Source organism: Nomia melanderi, chromosome 9, assembly GCF_051020985.1.
Source record: "Nomia melanderi isolate GNS246 chromosome 9, iyNomMela1, whole genome shotgun sequence".
NCBI lineage: Eukaryota > Metazoa > Arthropoda > Insecta > Hymenoptera > Halictidae > Nomia > Nomia melanderi.
Genome location: NC_135007.1, coordinates 3,595,184 through 3,620,602, shown reverse-complemented (window position 1 = coordinate 3,620,602; position 25,419 = coordinate 3,595,184). Strand labels below are relative to the sequence as shown.

Sequence of the window (25,419 nt, the reverse complement as noted above, 5' to 3'; positions counted from 1 at the left end):
ATTCATATTTCCGCTATTATAGCAAAAGTTCCATAACTTTTATCAATAATACTATATTACGTCCATTAATAATTATTTTAAAAAATAGGTTACACTAGAAAGTAGATAAAACTGATTTTCACTTGGAAGTGGAAAGAGATACACATTCACCAAATATTTTCACTTCTCACAATTAAACAAGTGACTCCTTTGCATACAATACAAATCTATAAATCCCCCCATTCCTACGTTCTCCAATAAATATTGAAAAACACGCATTTTCCACGTATATATCACTTCCGAAGCAGCAAACTATTATAATATACAGCCCAGTAACAAATAACGCATTATGCTCATATCATTAACATAGATTTATTTAAGCCCAGAGCCTTACGTGGTGGCCCAGGACTTCCATATTCCACGAAACGTGTGTTCATAGGTGTATCAGCTGCGAAGGGAGATCGAGGGCATGAAGCACGAGCGTAAGGCGGCGGAAAAAGCTGTGCAGAGAGCGATCCTTCGTGGCGCTCGTGCACTCGGCGGAAGATTTAAACCGATCGTTCCGGAATCGATTGAAAAACTTTTGGATAGCTGCGAGAGCAATGCGTCTTCCACGTCGACGTCGGGGTCGGTTACATGCTACAGAACGAAAGCGGAGGACCAGCCGTGCGGAAGTAAACCGCCGAGGAAGGAGGCCTACCACATCTGCGAGGCGTCCTGCGTCGATTAGAAATCAGCGTTTCGAATCGGGTGGCCTCTTAATTTTCTTTCCGCGGGGAAATTGCGGTTACTCAGCGGCTGCTGCGGCGACACAAATCAAGCACTGGTTATTCAGCGTCGATTGTAATTAATTACTCGTGCCGGACCGTAGCGAATAAAAATAACCGACAAATAAAATGTCGTGATACCGTTGTCGGCTCCAGACGGTTTTATCGCATGGTAATAATTTCCTACGTAACGCGTTAATTAATAAACGGGGGTAAGAGCGACGGGTGGACTCTCGGCGTCGATTTAATTACACGTAACACCGGTGCACGTACGCTAGAACGCCGGCGTGCGTGCTCTACTCGCGTTGGATTCTCGCGTACACGTAGACCGCCGCATCAAAATGGCATCGTTAACACTGATAATCCTCCTCTGAACCGGGCCCAAGCCACTCGGCTTACCGGAAACACGCGCGCGGAAGGTGCGAAAATAATTAACGCCGCGCCAAAGAAACATTTTGCCGTTTCCGGTCGAGTGGCGACGATTCGTCGTTAATCAGCGATCAATTTTATATTCGTCGGTTCGTCGAACAATAAAAAGTGACAAGGAGTCCTCGTCTCGATCGGGATAAGAGATTTTCATTAGAGTAATTATATCTGGTTAACGATGTCGCTCGCGGTAACAATGAAACATTACACGCTACTCGCGGAATCACAAATACATCGCTGTCGCGTTCGTCGACGACGAGTCCCGACGTTCGATCCGTTAATGTTACGATGGATCATCGTTCGCGGAACACTTTCTAACGGCTACGTTCGAAAAACCATCAACTACGCGCAGGGGTTATAAAATTCGCAAATACGTCGTCTGGACGTATTAGCGCATCAATGTGCCCGGATGAATCGCCGTTAATTCGTTGCGCTTAAAATTTTCAATCGGAGCTTTTGAGTGCTGAAGAAGCATACGGGAGAGCTGGTCGGTGGCGGGGGTGGGATAGCGGTTTTGCTGTTTCGTTAATTCGCGGGAAATGAAAACGTCCGTATCGTCCGTTGCCGGTTGCTGTGAGCGTGACAACGACTTTCGCGGGGAGTGCATAAACCATAAAATTGGCTCTCTATTAGAGCAAACAATCGGGCCCGCGATCGATAAGATCCGTTTTGTGTTAGTTGACCAGCGCAGGACCATAAAACCTGTCCTGGCGCGGCCGCCGAGGGCCGTATTGTAAATTGATAGCGATAAAATCTACTCATCTCTCGGTTTATTCGGCGAGTCGAGCGCACCGTCGGTTCGCGGCATTATGCAGACGCGCACCAGCGAAATGGCAAGATTATTTTAAGGCGATTTCGCTTTCCTCCACCTCCCCATCCTCTTTCTCCGCAGCTTCCTCGACTCCTCGTCCTATCGGACTCTTCCGTTTCTCGTCCCCGGGTTTCCACGTTTACCGGGGATATAAGTTAGGCTCTCGTGGAAACAGGTACACTCTGACCAGCGAGCAAGCAAACGAGCGTGCGAGCGAGCGAGCGGTTAGGCAAGCAAGAAAGAAAGAAGCATGTCTGCTGATGGTTCCTTTGCGATATCGTTCTTGGCAAATATTAGGTGGTTCCGTCGACTGGAAGACGGTCCAATGTTTTCATTTAATATCCTGTGAATGTCGAGCGGACTCGCGACCGGCATTCAGGGAAAAGATTGCGTGAGCCATTTCCCGTGACTAGTGAGCGATGTCGTCTTTGAGATAAAGCACTCTTCAAGATCCGCGGGTAAGAACCGCGGACGTGGACGGACGCGTTCCACGAGTTAGAGGGGTTGTTACTTACATCTGCTAGTTTTTCAATCGCCGGCCAGCCGTCTCGTCGTCGTTTCTTGCGCTGTTTGCCTGCTTTTCTTCCGTCCGCTTGGAACTGTTATTTGGGGACAGGACGGCGGGCTCGGCTGCGTAGTGTGTCGTCGCGATAAATTAGCCGCGATCGCCGCGTTGATATCGCTAATTGAAGTTTATCGCTGCGTCTTTCTCTGTGCGAGCGACGCGTTTGAGAGCTCGATGAATAGTTACAACAGAAATTGGACGGCACTGTGACGGAAAATACTCTAATTCAGATCAAATACCGTAAATTCCTGTCGCTCATCAAAGGCAGAGGCACCGCGTCGAGCCCAAACGTCCCTGTGTGCGCACGCGCGTGTCTATTAACGCGTGGCCTGATAAACGGGCGATAATGACGATTAAAAACGGTTCCCGCGCCGTGTAAAAACGTCAAACGATCCACCGTACCGCGCGGAATCGGTCTCTCATTAACGATCAAATATTTTCCGCAGTGACAATTCAAAGCGGAATGGAAACGATTCGAAACTTTCCCCGATGCGTATTGCGAAAATAATAATGTCGAAAGGAAATCATATGGCAAGATAGAGTCGGCTTGTAATAATTCTTGGTTTCTCTGCTGAGGCAAAGTTTTATAATCGGTAGCCGGGCCGCTTCAAAGCCCGGTCCCGCCGACGGCAGAGGGGGAAGGGGGATTGTACAAGGGTAAAAGACTTCGATCATCGATGCTTCGAGGGGGGAAGCAAGGTAAGGCGTAGTCCGTTAATAGTTCATTATTAAAATAAAAGAGGCAGACGAGAGGAACGGAACGATTGAAGCTGAAACAAAAGATACATCCGATCTGATAAATAATATCGGACAACGAAACTGGGGAAACGCGGATAATTAGTTAACTTGCTTTCTTTCCAGTTCCCCGTGTTCCGCGTGTATCCTGTGGTTTGGGATAAAATTCTTCAGATAAATCGTCGGTGTCTGCGCGAATTTATGTCACGAACGGACTGGCGTAACCGGATAATTTATTCGAATAGTCATTCCAAACGCGTGCCCTGCGACGGACAGTTGAGACCGAATGACAAATTCGTGTTTATGAGGGTATAATGTCTCAGACACGCCTGTTGGACCTCTGCCAGCCGTTACAGCTGTATATTCGGGTATCGCGGCCCGATCGCGGTCAACGTTTCGCTATTCGCTAGACACCACCCTGGACCGAGTTAATTAAGTGGTTCGCTCGTTTTCTCGGTTCCTTCTCTTTCGAGCACGCCAAAACCTTTGTTCCCCTACCAACCGTTCGCCTCGTCTCGCGACTTTCACGCGATTAGCGTAGCTGGCACGGGCCTGAATCGTGGCAGCCAATAAAAGAATCAACGCTAATCTTCGTCGACAAGAATGTTTCGCAGTGGGAACGAATTGAAATGTCAGCCGGCTTGTTAATGGACCTCCCTACTGGAAATGTTGGTAACATAAAGTGATGTTTGAGGATTTTTTTATAAAAAGCTGTTAAACATGTCCATTTCGATTTTGCTATTTACTGGCGTGTATTCCTTGGAAGTGTGCATTTCTTTTTAGTACCGACGCTGATTTAATTCAAATTGTTAGCAGTTCCGCAGGAGTGTTAGGAGAAAATCATTGTTGTCCACTTGAAATTTAAATGACAAAAAGATTTTTAACCTGTAGGAATGTGATTATTGTTTGAACTAGAATAAAGGAAGTATTGAGAAATAGAAAACGTTGAAATTAGAAAGGAAAGTTTTCAATTTTAGTAAAATAAATGATAATTTTAAGTTTAAGAGCTAAACATTTCGAATTTTACACGCATTGACAGTTTGCAAGGTTTGAATACATCGCGTCAATCAGTTACAAAAATGCCATTAGGACAAAAATGATTGAAGTATTAGTGTAGTTTTATAATAATCACACCTAATCAATTATAAAACAGATATTTTTCAGTCAACTTTAGATACTATTGGTAAACAATTAGCTCCTACCAATTACAAAAATCATATTTCAAGAAAATTCGTTTAAAGTTTCACATATTCTTTACAATCAACTGTAAAAGTGTTCTTTATTCTTCCACATAAATCGTCGTTCCTCCAAATTTTCCAATCAAACTTTCAGCCCTTAAAGTTTCCTACTATCTCAATCTCAGCATTACGACGACGAAGTGAAAAGCTTTTACGCTCCGAATCAGCTGAAAAGAGGCAAAGTATATACGAGAAGCAACCAGGAATGCTCAGCGCTCGCGATGGTAGCTAAACAGCAGAATCACGCGGTGAAGTATTGTTCCAACGAGGTGCTCCCACGATCGGGCGGTTTTTAAATGGAAACGATAATCGTCCTCCTTAGTACCGAGAAGTATTCCACCTGTCGCGGACTTTATTGTTACCCCGCTCGTATTTCCCTCGCGCGAGCAATACGAATTGTCGCCCGTGCGCGCGGCCAGCGGTAGATTATCGTCGACGGCGCAGCAATTCTTGCGGTCTGACACGGTGTAATATTTCAACGCCGCCTTGACAACATTTTTTACCGTTCTCCGTGCACCACGGCGGGCATATCGCGAGAGTAGGAAATATCAGCGGATGACTGTAGCCTTATGCGCGCCGTTCTGACATGATTGCTGGAAGATCGCGATAGCGTCAACCAGCTAACTTCCTCTCGCAAGCGCGACTTCAACGTCGACCTTTGACTTCGTTCCCGGAAAAACCTACAGCCCGCCTCGTTCTCGCTATACCGGACGTCACACGTGGTCTCCAGTCTCATGAAAAAGGAACAAAATTACGAATCCATTCGTCACGGAAACCCGGTTCGCGTTAACGATCGCGACAACGTTCGAACAATGCAACGCGTAAAATTGCTATTTACCAGGTGCAGCTCTTTAATGATCACCGCGTAGAGCACGGGGTTATGGTTAAAGAAACTTAGACGCGTGAACGTGGGCAGAGCCGCAATCGCGCGGATACGAAATATCGCAGACACGCGTGTATGAATCAACGTTACGGAGAGACGCAGGAAACGTCATACCGTGTCCCCGATTGTGTGAGGCGCGAGGGGATCCTTCTTTCAGAGTTTTGCGTAAAAAAAAAAGAAGACGAAGAAAGAAAGAAAGAAAGGAAGAAAGAGAAAGAGGAGAAAAAAGGAAAAGAGAAGGAGGAGGAAAAGAAAAACGTCGACCCTTGGAAGAACGGAAAAGCCATCAGCGCTGATAAATAAAATGTTAGCGCTGCACCGTCGCACCGACTGTCTGCTCTGGCGCGTATTCTTATTAAACGTACCTGTGTGCGTGTGTTCGTGTACGTATACTTAAACCCCCTGCTTTTCGCCTGGGGTGCGTTAGGAGGTGCGTGGACCGTGTGGCTGGGTGAGACACATACGTATGGATCCAGCCACACTGACTCCCTTCTCTCTTACTCGTCGTCACTCTCGTACTCTCTATCTTCTTCCTTCTCGCTTCTGCGACCGTCACTACTTCTGCTACCAGTGAAACGCGTGCACTCCAACCAAACAAAAGCGACCTGTGCCACCCTTACCCCTTTCCACCCTCATCTGGCAGCTTTGTGCCGCTCTTACGTAATACACCGACTTATGCCTACCTATACTAGATTGATCGAGCATAAACGACCCCGTGAACACGTAGGCGAGGGCTCCACGCGGAATATCGAGGAAATTAGTGACACGAACTATATTCGATTTCCTCGAGAAGTTGCCGTTCGCCGATCGCGCGGAAACGCGATTACGAACCAGTGGCTGTGTTTCATTAGATTACTCGTATTTAAAGGCTGCACCGGTCTACACGTGCATCTGGTACCCAGTTCTCGTGAGTTGCAAGTCGAACCTTGGCTAGCTTTCTTCCGTCGTTAAAATCTCAGTTTTCGCAGGAAAATTTCGCATTTGAAAATCCCGAACATTTGAAGTGTTCGTTGTTCTTCCGTGATTCCCTAGAGGCCCGGAAAATCGGTGAAGTCGCTTGGCGAGTTCATAATACCGAAGTCGCGGCCGTTGTACCGTGAGGTAGTCCGCGTTTCACGATGACGCTCTTTTTCAGCCGTCTACGCCGGGGAACAACGCGGAGCGGTCTCTTCTTTCCCCGAGGAATCGCGTGGACAAACGCCACGACGCATCGTTTGCACCTGAAATAATGCGATGAGTGGGCTTGCGCGGCAATGCGCAGCCGGGCGCCTGTAGTCGCGCTACATTCTCTCCTTCCGCGTCATTATGCCGGCCGAGACAAAGACGTCCGCCGACGGATTTCTCTTCGCCGCGGCAACCCCGTCAAACAGGGGTTGTGTTCCGACGAGTAAAAACAACCCGGCATTTCGCGATTATTGTGCCGCGTTCGAGGAATCAAGCGGCGGGATCCGAGCCGCGCAAATTCGCCCGAGATTTATATAACGCTCGGAATGGAAATCATCATCGTTAACGACGGACTGAAGTCGCGCCGCGCCACTGTTCACCTCGATTCGCGGCTCCTTTTCTCGTCGCCCCTACAACCGTCCCGTGAAAGTGCTAAGAAATTGTGACCCGGCCGCTCCGCACCGCTCTGCGCAGCGTTTTGTTATGAAAAATACAAGGAGGGAAGTAATGCATAATTTTTATGAAACGGGAGTCCGCTTTGCCTCGGAGAATCGCAGCCTATAGCCCTGTTCATCTTCATCCTTTTCCACACACTTTAACTGCAGCATCAATTGCATCCCCGTGACCTCGTTACCGCCAATGACTCTCGATGAATTGATGTTTTTTGATCCAGTTTTAATTAGGTTAATGCGTCCGGAGTATTGTTGTTCCAAACAAGGGGGAACGGAGGATTTTCCGATGACTCTCATCGCCCTGTTTGTTGGAAAAACCACTCAACTTTTTGCCGAGTTTCCCGCAGCAACCGATGTGATCGTAATCACAATTTCGTATATGCTTTGTAATAAAACTTGCTTGCGTATTCTACAATTGGAACGCTGTGTGTCACCTATGGAAACACGGAACTTATTGCAGGATGATTTATCGAGATTTTGCAATTAGTTGACACAAGAATTAATTGGATCTTTGGCTATTGTGTTCTAAACTATTGAGTCTGGGAATGGGGAAGAAAGATAGAAAGCTGTAAAATAGAACGATTAGGGTATAATTTCGTAGGTAAAATAACAAATGATACTCGTATCGAAAATTACACATTGAATAGAACAAATACGAATAACATTTACTTCTACGCGAATTTTAACCATATTGAATTCGAAATACAAAGAAAAATGTTTGTCTATCAAAGTTCCCTTTGTTGAGTAAATATAAACTTATAAAGTCGACGTTCCCAATTAAGAGTTTCTTTTCCGTTTAACAAATGAATTCAAACAATGAACGCAAATGAAAACAAACAAAGATTTATGGTCGTAATTGTCAAAGAAGTTATAAGAAAAGAAATTAATTCCACTTGTTTTCGCAAAGTGAATGTAATCGTCTGAGTTGCTTTCGTCGTTCGCTAAAACTGTCAAACATACTTCAAACAAAATCAGGACTTTAGAAAATACTCACCATCTTGAATCCTTCTAACGAATCCGATGGAACTTTAGTCGTCCGCGCTTCAATAAAATCCGCCAATGGTCCCGTGTAGTTGCAACTGTCGATATCTACGAGTTGCGAGAAGATTGCAAGCCGACGCCACGCATTTCCAATCCCGGTCCTAGCCGAGCGCCACTCCGACTACGGTTTTTTTCCTCGCGGCGAGAAAAAAGCGGCGCGATACTCCGCGCGACCATAAACACGAGAAAATTATCGTAAGCTCGGGTAAAAGGTGGCGGCGGCAATGTAATGCCAGACTTCTCGTTGTTTATGCATACCCGTACCCCGACGCGCGAACGCTCGGCCGTAGGGAACGACGACGGTAACATAAAGTAGCGTCGTCTGTTCGTTAGTGGTACAGAAAATTTTCAGTTACTTTCTTCCTTCCATAACGATGCAACTTTTCATTCCCGTATCGACGCTCCTCAAAGTTTCCACATTATATCGACGGAACTCGAAAATTTCCGCTTTCTATCTACGAGACGGCGCAATCGTGCATCCGTGGACCCATCGGAAGAGTAGAGACTATCCTTAGAACTATCGTATTAACCTCATTTTCATAAGGTAATATTAAATATCTATAAATATTATCCTCCATTTATTATTTTACGCAATCACTACAGTTAAATGTTGAAACATCTGTGCCATTCTGTATCATTCTACAGTTCTAGCGAAGGATATAGAAATAGAAGATTTCTCGTATTACTATCCCTCTGACTGCATGGCAATCACACGTGTCTTCTTTTTTTTTAGTCTTAGCATGTATCCCTATTTTGAGTTGCGTCGATCCAGTCATCACAACTTAATCATCCGAAAATCGATCGCGTGGGCGTAGAACAAGATCGAAAGTCCATAAAAACAGTGTAACCGATGCAATGCGGTGTTGCACGCATCGGGATCAACGCGGAGATAGAGAAAGGGAGAAGATAAAACAATAGATGTGGAGAACGGGGTGCGGACGGGGGTGAGACGCAACCGTAAAAAGCAGAATAAAGGTGCCAGCTAATGTGATATATGGGATCGATTTGAATCCGGCGTTTAAGCCGCGAGCCATAATTCAATCTCAATCGTTTTCTTCTCCGTTCTCCATCGTCCGTCTGTTCTTTCCCGTTTCTCCCGGTCTCTCTTTCTCCAGGCCGGCCATGTAGTATCCCCCAAGGGCAGGTTCGATACTCGATATATACTTAGGTACATCCGAGCTACTCTCGTACTACCTGGTCGTGCACCGTATAATATATACGCATATCGCGAATCGTTGACTCTTTAAAGTCTCATTCACACCGTATTTTCGATCACAGTGATTTATCTCCTTGCCTCCTACGCGAGACGCGCTTCTTCCACGCGATTCGAATAATCCTTCAAACTTTTATGCTCCGAATAAATAATCGATGAACCGGCCGGATAACAATCAACCCTTTTCAGCGTTATGGACGCGCATACACGATCTACCGTCTTTAAGTCATCGGACGCCAGGGACGTTTTGTATAATAAAATACAAATTCATAATACCAGCGAAATCGCGTTGTAATTCACGGGTATTATGATGTTTTTTAAAAATAGTGATCATGAATTGTAATGTAGCTACAAGTATATAAAGCAATTTTAATCAAGTTCTTTTAAACAGGTAAGACACCGACTGTAAATATATATTAATCGAGCTTTTAAATAATTTCGAAAAAACAGAAAATCACGTGTTTTCATAATTATGGAATATTTGCCGCTATGGCCAATAAAAATAATTACGTGAAGAAATTAAAATCGGGAAAGAATTATTTTTAAAATAGTTGAAAAATATTGATTACATAAATGTCACGGCGAATTTGAGTTTTGTTATTTTTAAATGTAATGAAAATATTTATTAAACGATTTTAAAATAACTTATAACATGGAATACAGTTTGAATTCCTTCTATCAAGTACAAAATTACGATTATGAAATTCAGAAATATTTGTTATTTATCAACTTGTATCCGGTTAGCTCCGTATTACTGCATGTTTACCAATGCTTTATCCCATAATTTATAGTCGGGAGTGTATGTTCAAGGAGTGACATCGACATGTACTATGGTAAGTATTATAATATACGCGTTCAGCGAAATGTTGGCATCGAATAATATACGTTCATCTGAAGTTTACATAATGTGGATAATGCATGCATAATTTATAATAATAACAGAACAAAATAGTAACTTCATTACATGTTATGTAGGTAATTAATATTATTATAGAGTAATCATTATTAGGAACCAAGTGTTGCTCACGGTAACTGTTTATTTTTGAAATGTTACTTATTCGACGAATTAAAGCATTTCAAAGAAAATTAACTTTAATCCGTGGAGTTAGAACTGATATAAAAATTAATTTCTAACTTGTAGAGGGTTGCAACGAGAAGATGCGAGTTTGAAGATGCATTACACACTTGGTAACGCTGAATCCTCTTCGTGTCGCACACGCATTCGCTTTTATGCAGGAATGTACGTGTAAGAACGCGTGTCGAGTTGACTGGGTTGGGACACACAGGAGACGGAGAGTCGACGACATTAAGAGAGGGACTCCGAGGGTAGTCTGTCAGGGACCCGAAATCAGGTAATTAATATTAATGCAGAAATATACTGATGAAGCGTGAAATTTGGACGAATTCAAACCCATTCTGTGCTCTGACAAGTCAAAACTCTCTAAATTTATATTTACATTCTTGAGATAAAATTGCTACCACGAACTTACGAGTATCGTATTTTATTTTTTCATATTAATAGAAAGGTCCAGATTAATATAAAATTACGAATACATTGGCATTCATACCGCAGTATCATGGAAACTGTAGGGTGTGACAGTTATACTTACTTCTATGGAACATATATAATATAAATATCTGTTACTTAATCAATCAAAGAAGATTAAAATTTTGTTCCTCATTTTTTTGTACCTTCACTAGTATTTTATGTTTACTTCTTATACAATAATATATTATATACTTAACAACATTTATATTTATTTCTTACAAACAATAAACCTAATAGTGACGAAACAATTCTATATAAATCTTTAATTCTGAACAAAATTTATTTAGAAGTATAATTATAATGATTCAGCAATTAAGAAATTAAATTTATTGCGAATCTTTCACTTTGATAGATGTACTCTCTCACAATTTATTCAATCCTGCAAAACGTTTCGTTTATCGCTCGTTCTTTCGCCACACATACCATTGGTCGATGCTCGTAGCAACTGCTTCACCATTGAAAATCCAATACACTTTTACCCAGTTACGCACACGATCTCGGAACAAAGTCCCATGTGTAGGCTCTTAATAAGCGGAAAAATTACAATCAAGATGGCTCAGTGAACACGATCCACGCAGAAAACACCGAACTGCTGTGCAGTTCCACCGGGGCGCCGTGGTAATCAAGCTAATAATAAACGAGACAAAAGAACGAAATCTTTCTCCTCCTGTTTATAGGAATATCAACGTCTTCAAGGACAATATCCATGGACGTAGTACTGGTTCTTGGTATGGTGTTCGCGTCGCACTGACTTCGTGCAACAATAAGCGAATTATATTTCGAACTAAAGTCACAAATAACGATCTGCAACTATGGCGGTTTTAATTGCCTTGTAGTTGTTATTAATGTAGTACATTCATTTCAGTTTTATTAGATTTATGTTTATAAAAATATAGTGTTTTTGAATTGGAGTATCTAATTCTAGTGGAATTTTCAGGAAATCATTATTTTCTGATTAATGTATGATAAAGAGAAGTAATATAAAACAATTTTACCATGGCAGTTCGAAACTCAACAGCTTTCTCAATAAATGCTTGTTAGTAAAAACCATAGTATTGTTCCATGTTATCACGAATATTTTCAAAGTTATACAATGGAAACCGACCAGGTTTTACTGCTTCCCGTTGTATGAAATTTTTGTTCACATGATAAATTCGTCTGCCTCCATTATAACAAAAGTTCTGTTGGAATAATATATATTTTATCTATATGGACAGAACAATACAACAGTATGGCTTTGACTGCAATGGATAAATTTCCTGCGCAAATGTTAGATGATTATATTTAATCGAATGTATTGGGCACAAGTTGGATTAATATTTTATATTTAACACTATATAAATTAACAATTAATTTACAATTATTAAATATTTTATTATAAAAAAGCTATTTGTAATTTTCAAGTTTTAAACTTTAAAATTCAAAGGGTAGAATATATATTTGCCAAAACTATAGTTTACAGAAATGTACTGTCATCTTAACTTTGTAATATTTTAATAATATTCACCATTATGATGAGAATAAACTTAATACTTCTGAATCAGAGACCCAAATAAAAATATGATAAAACAATTGAGAATCCGATTGATATCATTTCAATTTTTACATGAGGTTCTCTGAGGATGTGTTTTTAAGCACTGTAATGAATAAATAGGTTTATTTAAATATTTTAAAGCAAAATATAAAAACGAGTGCTGGAAAGTTAGTGAATCTCAGAAAAAAATATTTCCAACAATCTCCTGACTGATATTTCAAATAATGCATTCGAAATAAAAAGGGACTTACAAAGATCTTATAAAATATAAAATGACTCGTAATAGATGTAAATGCAATACAAGATTCGTATTTCAAATCAGTAAGTACTTTAATGCTTGTGTTTTATTAAAACCAGTCCTTTATACATTTTACATTCAATATTTTAAAATTGATGATTCCCCACACGTTATCATTTAGCATTGAAAACCATATTCTACAAAAAGATTTACACCCTGAATCGTATATATTACAACTGTATAGGGAAACCTGGTCTGTGCCAATCCTATTCAATACACTATATGAATATGTGATATCAAAGTTCCATGACGTCATAGGGGATTAACTCGGTTCCCTTGTTCGTCGCCACCAAAGAGACAAGCTCTTTCAATTAAAAAATCTATCCCGTAGCGAACTATTGAATATTTTGTTCCTCAAAAAATGGTCCTTAGTCAAACTATTTTTAAATATCCACAGGATGAAACGATGCCGAAGGGAAGGAATTCTGAGCACCGAAATAATGTTTCGAACAGCCTTATTTCGGAAATGTGGCCAGCTCGGTAGGAACGCGAGGCAATATCGAGTTCGATGGAAAGAGAAAAAGGACGAGGGCCCTAACTGGACGGGAGGCAGTGAACAGGAGACGAAAAGAGAGAAAGACTGAGAAAGGGACATGGGGTCCCGTGCACGTTCGTTTCTGCAGAACGTGGCGAGGAGAGGGTGGGGGGGCGTCGGGACGGGAACCGCGCGGGCAGTGCACGCGCAGCCGCCGGGACGCGCGCATCCCGTGTGCATTCGCGCTCTTCCAACACTACAGGAGGAGCCCGCGAAATCTCGATTAACGCGGCACTGTGCAACGTGCCTCGCGACCGTGATCACGACCGATATGCCGTTCTTGGATTTTACCTCCACGTAACAGTTCCATCGGTGCACGATTACAAGAATCGCTTACTGGAAAATGGTACGAAGATCGGCATGCAAGGTCAATTGGCTGCATCGCGTAAAAAAGACACCATCTACCGTGCGAAAAACAATGATCAACAATGATTATCTGGTAGGATCAGTGTGGAAACGAAACCAGTGATATCAGACCGCAATTTCGAATCGTCTTTCCGGATAATAAATACAGCAAACAGACAACGTCTAAAGGTTGTAAGACTGTCAGCGCGGTTAGCGATCCAGCCGGTACCAAAGCTCTTGGAACTTCCGTGGCAGGACGGACGCGCCGGAAATCGCGGGTCGCAGTCGTATCGTGATCGGTGGCTCACATTCGTGGAACTCGCGTTCGTCGGGACCGTACAAACGCCGTCGCGGAGACCACCTTTTCGTTTCGACCATCGCGTAAGGTAAACAGAGTGCGCGAGGACCCGCGCATTCTTCCGAAGGACGCTCCAGTGTGCCGTTCGTCGTCAGGGAATTCGGTTCAGACAGTGTCCCGTGGCGGTGAAGGCACATCGCATGATCGAGCTGGCTCCGCCACGTGCGTTTTCTTCACGAAAACGAGATTCGCAGTATCCGCGTCACTTCGGATCGTCGAGTGAATAATACCCGTGAGTGTCACGCGCGCGCCGTGGCGTTTCCGTTGAACGAACGCCGGGGGCGAGGAACCGACTTGCCTTCTGTCGGGCAGAAAGTCAGGCCGGAAGGAATTTCGTGGAATTGACGATCGCCAATTGAAGAATACGCCGGTGAAACCGGTTATATCGTGGGCCGAGCCGCGGCGAAGGGCCTGGGTCCCCGCAGAAGGGAGAAACCGACGAGAAAATATTAACCCTCGGCATTTTCGAGAGAATCGCCGGTCCGGTTTCACGCCGACGATGACGCGAAAGGAGGCGCAACAGGATTTTGACGGTTGTGATTGAAGTGTGACGACCGAGTGACCCGGGGAACAGGTGCGTCGGACAGCGATTCGGTGGACGATGAAGCAGCATCCAGGATTGGTGTTTCTTCGGAACGAGTAGCTTGATCGTTCGCCTGCATCTGGCAGGTATTTCATTTCACATTACATTCCTTGTAATTGATTAGGATTAAGGATTATCGGTATCTAACAGAGCGCTTTCGCTTACGCGCTGGCGCCATTTTCTTTTTAGCTTCTTAAGCTTCTTAGAAAAGACATCCTAGAGAAATTCGTTACATTTGTTTCGATACTAAAAGCTGACGTATCTTCTATTTGCAAGTGCAAAGCTTGGTAACTTTAAGCGCTGTCCCTCCAGTTTTGAGCAATAATCAACAAGTTAACGTGAAAAATGAAAATGAAATATAAAGTCTTCCCGCATAACAACACGCAAACTAATAACATTCCCGAACAAAGACAATCTCGATGAAGCCGCAGGATATTAAATTCACTGAACAAACATACAAAAAAAGAGGAGCCATCCTTCGAAGAAAGCACTCGGACATACATTTAACATCATCATTGTACGTATGCTCGATCGGTGGAGTATCGCGAGTGGTATATCCGTTCGTTTGTCCTCGTACATACCCTATGTTCATACTTGCAGTGCCTCTTTCGTCCTGTCTCTCTCTTTCCTGTCGGCCAGTGCCGCGACTCTCCTACCCGGCGATCGGTCGTTGTTTTTTCTCCTAAGGAGGGACTCGCTACGAGTAGCGAGAATTAATGTCGAGTGCGCGAGGGATTTCGAAGCAGTAGCTATTTCCGCTATTGTCGGGTCCGCCGGGTGTTCAGTGTCCCCTTCGCCGGCTCCTCCGCCCCGTTCCGTATTCTCGAACGCGATTTTTACAAAGAGATACATACACTGGGAACAATACCGGGCAGGGCGGTTGGTTAATATCCGAGTATGTAATTATTCCACGATACAGAGATTAATGAACTGAACACGGTCTGGGAACCATGCAGACGAAGTAAAAAAACATGTCGAAGGGAAATCCGGTTGGGGAAGATGCCGATGGCGAACGGCCTCCTCGGGGAGAATCTTACTCTAATTTCAGCGAAGTACGGCCTCCTGCGTCGCCTATCTCATCCTGCATTCGCGATGTTTGCGTTGCTCGGATATGCAGGAACCCGCGCAAAGCGAGAAACGACTGGTCGCGGTATTGGTGTGCACGCTGTCTGATGGAAAGAGGCGTGAGACGAAACGGAGATGAATCGCTTGTTCTCTAGTCGAGTCCTTTGCTTCGGCGGGGGATAAGTGCATAAGAGATGAGAAAACTGAAAAACAGTACAGTCGTTGTCAAGACATTGCATGGCCGCAGAATCGGTCGGACGTTGAAATAAGCACGTGTCAAGTGACAATGAATTGATAGAAACATGATTTAATTGGGATTCGAAATTGAACGGCAACATCAATAAGTACCTATTCTGAGGATTTCAGATTCTGTTTTAAAAGTTTAATTTAGGACCTTAGTATATTGTAACGACGACTGTATTTCCTTCATAACTTATAAATGGTTTTTCGAAGATCAGTGAAATCTTTAGGAATTAAAAGCGATCATTTAAGAGCAAGGACCAGGCCAGGTATTTAGGCCAGATATCCAGGCCAGCACTTCGAATATAAAATAATCAAGTTTCAAAATAATCTCGCTCGAAATACGTGGAATCGATACCGATATGTTTGATGACAGATCGCATGAATGGTTGAGTTTCGACTGACGCGCGACCGTTTAACCAAACGGTGTCTTTCGCTCTCTCGTCCTCCGAACTCCATTACGTATAAAACAATATTGGTTCGGTCGCGTCAATGGCAACGGTGTTTATAAATAATTACTGCCGCCGAGGGTGGGTGACGGAGTAAAATCAACGGAGCCTCGGCTGATGGGAGAGAGACAACGCTCGAATAACATTCGACGGGGGCCACAGGTAGACGAACCATAGGGGGAGGAATGCGCGAGTGGGACGGCGAATTAGATGACGGGAGGGTGGAGGAGGCAGTTTCATTTTGAACGAGGAGCATTCTCGTCGGGCTCGATCTAAACGGGCAATATTAGCTATTGACTTTGGCTCATGGGGTTTGTCGATGGTCGGGCTAAGTGATGGCGCCTGGTACGAACCGTTCGATACAGGGGACTTCGATCCCGTCTCGATCCAGTCGCGATCGGTCGTTACAACCGGGTCAAACTTCGCTAATTTCCTGGTAAATAAGAGTTGGTTGTTGTCCCGGGCGACGACATCGTTCGCAACACCTCCGCTTCTATGGTGCCCCCGGTCGCGCTGTCACTTTTCCCCTCTAAGATTCGATTTGGCGTTACGATCGTCGCTACAGCTGTCGACCTGTCCCGGGTTCACGATCCGCTGTGCCGCTCGCCGATGTTCGTGACCTATCCACAAAGCTTCCCGTTGGGGTTCACGGACGCTCGTAAAACTTGGCGTCGTGGGTAGGTGCGCGTATATGCGTTTTCATGCTCTCGCTCCTAGCAGTTTGTCTCTTTCGAATGCCATCTGGTATAAATGGAAGTTTCCTTCCGAACGGACTTTTGTTCGGAGTTTCGTATTCAACGTAGACGCGTCTCGTCTCTCTGCCCGGCGATAGCCTGGGCGCGTTCCGCAGAAAAGATTTCGATAAAATCTCGGCTTTACGTTTTCATTTATTTATTTAGACGTGGGAGGGAGGGTCGAAAACGTTCACCGGCGGAGATTTTGTTCCTCAATTTCAAAGAGAGCCGCCTTTTTTTCTTTTTCAATGTTTTATTAACACTTAGATGAATGCGCATTCTGTGCTGGCACTCTTGCATACCGCCGGCGCCTCTCTCGTAGATCTTGCCGTTTATTGCCTGTCCTTTTTTGCACAGCTGTGCCTAGTTTAATAGGAATGGTGATGACCTTCGGACAGTATGCTAGCTGCGTTTCTAAAATTTATTACAGGCAACTGGGGTCATCTGAAAAATTAATAAAATTACATTGCGTTATATATTATGCACTCTTTATTTGATATTAATCTAATAAACTTTAAAACATGCGTTTATTGCTATTCAATGGTTTTACGTTAAACGTAACAAATTTTATTAAATGACGTCATGTTTATTACAGCAAATTATCTTCATTTCTCGTCCTCCTTTCTGTAGCATTTTTATTTTCTATTCTCTAGTTTCTCCAAGAAATCTATTACCCATTTTTACTTTTCCAAAGACATTTTCATTCCATTGTACGAATCAAATGTGCCATGGACGTATTCTTCGAACGTTGCTAATGAGGGATCATTGAATTTCACACAGAGGGCCCATATCAAATCTTTTAAACGTGGGTATGTGAATACGAAGCGCAGTCCCGTATTTCTTGTGAGAGCTGTATTCAGCGTTCGTTGTTAGATCAGGGAACGATGAGTCGACTGTAAATCTGCATCGTGTACACTTGGCTGCGCAATGACTCGTGAAAAGGCATTCCATTCTAGACCGTTTCTCCTCTTTCATAAAGGGGTTATTGACAAATAGATTGTACAAAGGTTGAACATCGTTTAGATGCTTCCAAAAACCCTACGGGCAGCGTACGCATTCGCAGGTTGACCAGTGTTTAGCGGACAGGATAAATACGGGGCGATCGTTCAATTTCGCGTTTAAGCTCGCCGCGGATCACGCAATATGCGGTGCGGCGCGTAGAGTAGACGGCTCAATGTCGCTCATATTTCCAGACCCGATAATTATTCATTTTCCTGCGCGTAATTTGGCTTAATTTAATTGCAAACGACGATTCGCGTTCCATGTGTTTGCGGAGACCTCCCCACCTCCAACGGTTTATTTCGAACGGTAATAACCCTTTATGGATTCCACAGGCTGGCTTAATATAAACTGCGATTTAATTGCCGAGTGGCTGGATAAATCATACTTCGGCCATAAATTTCCAACGAAGGCTCGTCGTTACGAAGTCCGATACCGCTCGAAAGTAATGGAATCTTATCGGTGAAAAGGGAGAACAATATTGTCCTTCAAATAGCCCTGATACTGTATCGACCGTTTCGTCTCCATTAGCCGCATCCACGTAAATCCACGTAAAACGACTGTACGCGAAAGCGAGTTGCAATTATCTGACGTGTCATTCTGATAATAGCCAAATTCGCTGGTGACCATTGATTCAATTCCAAATTCTTGGTTCTCACGAATCTCGCTGTTATTCAGCGCTGGTTGTAATTATCGAGTAGTATATGCTTCTCTCACGTCATTAAATTCATCCATCGCTGTCGATAACTTCGGTCTCCGATATATCCTGTTGCTCATTCCGCTATCGGAATTCATTTTGATTTCTGAGCCCTTTGTTATCGGCTGTATTCATGCCGCCGTTTGTTACTCCTTAATTAGCCGAAGAGGATATTTAAATTTTAAATCTTTTTTGGAGAAAATAATTAATCAAAATAAACTTTTTATTAAGATTTTATTCTATAAAATTTTGAGAGTATAAAATATTCTTCCGTTTTCTTCATTTTTTGCAAACTATCAATGTTATATTTGTAATATTAGATACATTTCTTAATTGGACGTATCAGAATTATTATTCAATTTTTATAGATCGTCCAATTTGAATGGAAATATAAAAAACTGTTTTTATTATTGTTTGCATGATAAACACGAAAGATATGCGTAAGATTTTTTTAAAATATTGATTTTTGTCATGGTGGTTAATATTCAAAGAAAAAGTTTCATTATACAATGGTTAAAACATTATACAAATTTTAATTGTCTTATATATAGTATACATATTAACCGCAATAAATTTTTTAACAAGTAGGCATATCGTACAAATTTTATGTAACTTTTGTACTTTAAGAGAGTATACAAATTTTAAATCTGTAGCGTGAAAAACGCTAAAGCTATGTAAAATATTGGCTTTCAAAATATGATTTTGAAAAATGCGCTTAAAATTTCGATTACTGTTCAATTTGAGTTTTACCTTTGGTCTATTATTCTCAGATTATACAAGCATTTTTCTAATTATTCATTCTCCTCATCGACTTTTCTTCTTCTGCTTTTAATGTCTTTTGAACTTTCTTGGCTATGCAGAACAATTCTATGACAGAGAATGAGTTATAGAATTTATATTCGAAGTTTACGTTCGTTTTCAAGTTCGTTATTGCATGGAACTTGTTAATTCATTGCTGGAATTACACACGATGACACGTACGGCGATAACCTTAATCATTTTGGTACCGGGAAATGTTTTTAATGATAGCACATTTGTTGTTATTCTACGTGTGAAGCTTCCCAAGCAGCCAGTCAATAATTCCTCGCTATTTAAATCTTCATAAATTATCTTCACAGAGGTAAAAATATCCTCGTTAAGCGATGATTTACGTATACGTCCTGCAAGATTATTCAAAGCTTTGAACTTCTGGCATGTCACCACGAATTAGCAAAGGCGCAAAATTTCATTACGCCGTGTCAACTGGTGTCTGGTAACCTAGAGACAAACACAATGTGATGATTTACATCATACGCACGTGCTACATTCAGCGGAGTTGCAATTATAACACACGATTCGCATTCTTTACGTTTCACGAATAGATTGAATTCCAATTTGCGATTATTAATTTCGTTAAAATGAGCATGTTCTCTGCGCTTTTATATACCGTAAATTCAGCAGGTAGAAATATGATAGGTAAATGGAATTATATTCACACATTGAATTTATCTAAATTTCACAGTCACTTTCGGGCATATAGGAAGCGAAGTTTAGCAGCCCGCAGCAACCTCGGAGTCGGTCAACTGTGCGTTTCACTAAATTGACTCTAACGGCACAAAGCCACTTGTAATTAAAACCGTTTGTGTTATATTAATAGAGCCATAAACTGTCCATATAAGCAAATGAAATCGATTTCTTCAAACTATCAAAGGCTACGTTACTCTTAATAAAACAGAAACTTCACAGCCAAGATTTATTATGGTCATAAATTTTTTAATCTCCTTGCATCTCGTAGATCCCAAGGAAATTTGCTTCGCTGGAATTCACCGATTCAATCAAAAATAAAGAGAGAAGAGGGAAGAAGAAGAAACTCGATTCCTTCAAACTACCACCTTCAAAATAGATGGTTCAACCCCTTCGGTGCTCTTTCCCGATCTTCCTCCTTCGTTATCCATAAGAGGCGAGTTTCGCGAACGACGTAAACGAGCATTTAGTTGATGGAAAACGGTAACTAGAGCGAAATAGGCGGTGAAAACACGGAGAAGGAGGGATGCCGTGGATTCTAGAGAGTTGAAGGCGTATAGGCACACCGCGCGCCGCGTAATATCGGCTCCGGTGGTGTTCGATCGAGCATCGCCGAGAGGAATTTCTTCCTTCGAATCTGTGCTGGCGAGCGGTGTGCCAGGCCGTCGACCTCGAGCTACTTTGCGATTCATTGATTCGCGGTTTGGAAAAAAAAGCCTACGGGAGTAGGTTCGTTGCTAATTACGAGAGCGTGTGCGCGCGGTCCTAGTGGGATAACTCGCTGGCACAATGATTGCTGGTGCCACCACTTCGCCGCGCGGCGCGCCGCATTGGGTATGGGGTGCCGACGCGATTTTTCATTGTTCTCGTCGGTCCCGAAGACTTTATCTCTGTTCGTCGCCGCGGTACGAAAGAATCTTATCGCGAGAATAGGTTACCTGACGAAGTTGATTCGTGTGGCGACCGATTAGGCAGATGCGGTTCTCATTGTCGCGAGTCCGAGGCGGAATAACAGTCGCGGATAAAAGAGCGCACCCGAACTCGAATCGACACCATCTGGTGTACCTGAGTGGCTGCTGCATTACCCTTGAAAGCTCACCGCTCTCGAGCGACGCGGTGGCTCTCCTATGCCGCGGGTGCATTCATCGCGTAATTAACGTCTCGTAATTATGACCATGGAGGAGAAGAGAAGAGAAAGAGAGAGAGAAAGAGAGAGACAGACAAAAGTCTGGACGTCTCGTGGTAGCGCGCGCGCAAGCGCTCTCTCGTGCGCTCCTGGATATTATGAGCTTTCATGGGGCTGCCACGTGAATAAGGCGCTTGGCGTTTCTGAAGAGGGTGTTACGTACATTATGGACCTCTCGACGATGGATCAAGTGTTGGTCAACGAGCCGTTCATCGCTGGTTCAAGGTGCAACGCGTCTTGGCCGCTCTTTCATGACCGATCCCTTCCCCGTCCACTTTTTTCCTATCCTCCTACTCTCTTTTTCACTTTTCGTGTCTCCTGCTGTCAGTGTCACTCGTCCTCCATGCAACGCTTTCGTGTCCCGATTTACTGGTCCGCGTTACGTGCGCGCTGCTCTCGGGTGGCCAGCTTCTTCCATGGAGAAATCCGTGAAGTCGTTGCTAGACTACTTGCTAAGGAAACCAATGGCGACGATCCTTCTTCGCGAAGGTTTCCCGCTTACGATGAATGGAAGCGTGCGACCTCTCCATTCCGCAGGCGCCTTAAGAGCCACTTTCCGCTCGGCAGCCGCCAACGAAACTCCCTGGCCGATTCTCTTTCGAGAAAGGGCTGGTATCCGCGACTTCCGCCCCACCCTATCCTTGTATCGATACGCGAGCCACGCGAAAGTCGATTCGGGCAATTTATCTCTACTCCCTAAGAAACTTTCCCCCGGAATGGAGCAAAATCGAGTGTACATTTGTCTTCGGTTTAATTCCATCGGGGTGGGACGAGGACGAAAAAAAGTTGCGCTCGAACGGGCGCGCTCGAACCCTTGGAACTATGCGGCCGTGTCGTTTTGTGTTCGTGGATTAGCATCGTTTCTCCGGGAGTATCGAATCTCTGCCGTCCTCCGGGACGATTTGTTCGACGGCCGGGCAAAAACAAACACGCTAGATTGCCAGGAAAGGCGGTGGTGGCTACAGGAGGCTAGGGGTATAATAATGGTCGGGCGTACAGAGTCGTGGCTAGTAACGCGAATAATGTCGAAAGTTAGTTCGGGGCGAGCGACGTCGACGTTATGCACGGCGCGCACCTCTGACCTTGCGGTCGGACGGGCGAACGGAAGTTATGCGTCTGGGATCGTTTCGCGGAACAAGCAGGAAATGCAAGCCGGGTTGGGCCGGACAAACCGTTACGAGCCGTGAGGGAATCATTACTACTCGGTGCATCGTACGTCGAGTCGTAGACGCGACTTCGTCGCCCTGAGGACACGGCCGTCTAGTATTCGTCCTCGATATATTATCTTCTAAAGTACCGCCGACGGTTAGAGCTGCATCCCCTGACAGCACGATATTGTTCAGCGCTGGGAGAAAGGAAGAAGGAGAAAAAAAGGATTCAATAACATAGATCAATGGCGGCGGCGGCAGTAGCAGCAACCGGGCCAAAAGGTCTCGGGCGCGCAACAAGGGTCAGTAGTCTGATTCAAATTTAAATTGCCGCTGAATTACCGCGTTGCTTCGACCCCTTTGATCTCGTTTAATTTACTCGAAGAATAATACAATTCGGATTTTTCTCGAGCTTAGGGTAGGGCAGAAGTAAGAGCCGGCGAGAGCTGGCAGACGGCACGCACGCGGCCGGAAAGCCGCGATCTTTCCGAACGAGATTTGATTGCAGCGCCGAACTCTTCTCCCGCACCGTTGTTCCTTCGGCTCGCTAATTGCACCAAATGCCAGGGCCACCTAACAAAACAAGCTTCACCTTTGTAGGACCGTCCACGGATAGAGAGAAGGCACGAGCTTCTCTATTCGCTCGTAAAATTGGTCACGTGGCTGGAAATGTTTTGAGGCGTGTGTACGAGCGGAACCGTTCGGCGAAAGAGGGTCGGAGCCACAGTTCGGTGGAGCCGCGCGCGACTTGTTACGTAAGCGAACGCTCTCGCCCCGGTTTTATGGTGCTCCCGCGTTTGTCACGCTACTGAAATCGTCACGTGCACGGACAAAAAGAGACTGGAGATAGTTGGAACGCGAGACGCTCGGATGGAATCTTCCTTTGACGCAGCGCGAACGACCCGGACCCGCGGATTTTCTCCGAGTTTCAGCGGGGGTTGGTCGTTCCGGCGCGCCGCCATTTTGTTGCGCGCAAGTGAAAGATGACCCTTCACCGATTCTTTGTTACCTCCCTTACAATATAAAATTTAAGAAGTCGTGCTTTGTTATTAGTCATTTTACTCGGAACACCTCGATATCTAAAAATTGTAATAATAATGTTATGGTTGAAGGAGTAGTAGAGTTGTCATTTGTATTTGATATAATTGTATCTCTTCAATTTTCTTTCGTGACGATCATTTTGGCAGTTTAATCGTGATGATAAATAAAATTGAAAATTGTTTAATGTTCGAGACCGATGATCCACCGTGTGGGTCATATAAGGTCACACTTATATAGTGGGTGATGCAATATGTAGATCACATATTTATACAAATCAATCCGCCGACAGACTGTAATTAGAAACATGATGAAATTAGATTAATGAAATTTACAATAAGCTGTAACATTATATTACAACCATAAGAAGTGTTTGAAATTTGTGTTTCTCATTCTTATATTTTTCAATTTCATTTGTTCTCTGCTGGGCATAGCTTTGTTTTAAGACATCAATCTCTTATTATTAATTGTCGTTATTGGATGACGTAGCCGAATTTAATTGCGAATCGCAAGCAATATTTGAAATATTGGTCGCATCGGAGATCCGGAAGGGATAGAAGAGCGAATCCTGTGAACGGTATCAATCGCTGCAAAATATTGTCAATCGCCGTGCCGTTTCACCCGGATCGCCTCTTTCCGAAGAGCCACAAAGCTGTTCCGATATTACACAGTACCGAGGTCGAGGAGGCAAACAGGAAAGCTGGAGAAGAATCGTGATGGTTCTAAATCGTCCTACCTGGTAATAAATTATTGGTCATTCGTGACGCAACAGCTTGCAAATTAGTCGACGGATATTGCAGTTGGAAATGCAGCACGATCGAACCGCGCTAAGAGGACTAACCTCTCGGGTCTTTACTTCACAAAGGAGAAAGGGGGTTCCGCGAGCCGCCATCTTGGCATCGAAGAGCGTCTCGGCGTGTAATAACAAGCGGCTAGGAAACAGGAACCGAATATCGAGCGACCGGTCAAGCTTGAAGGAGGCTATTGCTTCCGGACGACCGCCGAATTTTATGGGGAATTAAAAATTTTTCATCCTGCCCGTAGCTCGTGACGGCCGCGGATGAATAAAACATAGTTCTGCCTGAACGGCTCTCATTATTTACGCAGTTACGTGTTCACCTGGGCAATCCGAAATCAATAGAGCCGGGCCACGTAAATACCGACGATGGCTCGCTGCGAACCGCGATTTTACACGGCTATTTTGCCATTTACACCCGTTGCATCTGGTTAAAAATGGACGTTAACCTGAATCAATCTGAAATATCCGGCGAGGTCCAAGTGAGTTTTCTATTCCCGTTTCGTTCGTCGATCGATCGTTCAGAAAGAGAAAAAGAGAACAGGACATTTCATTCACGATGGGTTCTTCGGTACCGTGCACACGTACTCTCCAGTGATTTCACTCGAATCAATGGACAGTTTCAAGGTCACTGGAGCTCTTTCTACTCGACGATCCATTGGCTTTACCCCCGGAAGACGTAGACTGTATTCTCGAGCATGTCGAGGGGTGGCTAGCATTTCCCGCTTGAATTTCATTCGCACCCATTACGGCGGCCACGTGGCGTCCGCTTTGCTCCTGAGGGACAGTTCCCGCGTCCCGGTTGACGAAGAGCTGTAAAATCTTGTCGAGAATCGTTCCGCGGAACCGAAAGATTGATGTCGACACGCGCATACCCCAACGAACCGTGCGAATTCCGCGTGACTTTGGATTACGAGGACGATCGATGATTCGTTCCGCTCGTTAAATCTCGGCCTAACGCGATCAAACGATCTCTCACGAGTTTGGCTCGGAAGCCTGCGAAGCGAGGGGAACGATCTCGCACACGCGTACGGATATCAAAGGAACGAAATCGTTTCTCGATGGTTACGAGGGAAAGTGTTTTTTCC

At 44.1% G+C, this 25,419-nt stretch overlaps 1 protein-coding gene across 1 annotated transcript in view; it reads left to right on the top strand.

The window, feature by feature from the left end:
* Nucleotides 1–14,413: 14,413 nt before the first annotated feature.
* Nucleotides 14,414–25,419, top strand: part of LOC116431261 (uncharacterized) — a 481,036-nt gene continuing 470,030 nt past the window's right edge. The window contains exon 1 of the mRNA XM_076370678.1: nt 14,414–14,562. The gene's annotated coding sequence lies outside the window, so the exon portion shown is untranslated. The remainder of the gene's footprint in view (nt 14,563–25,419) is intronic.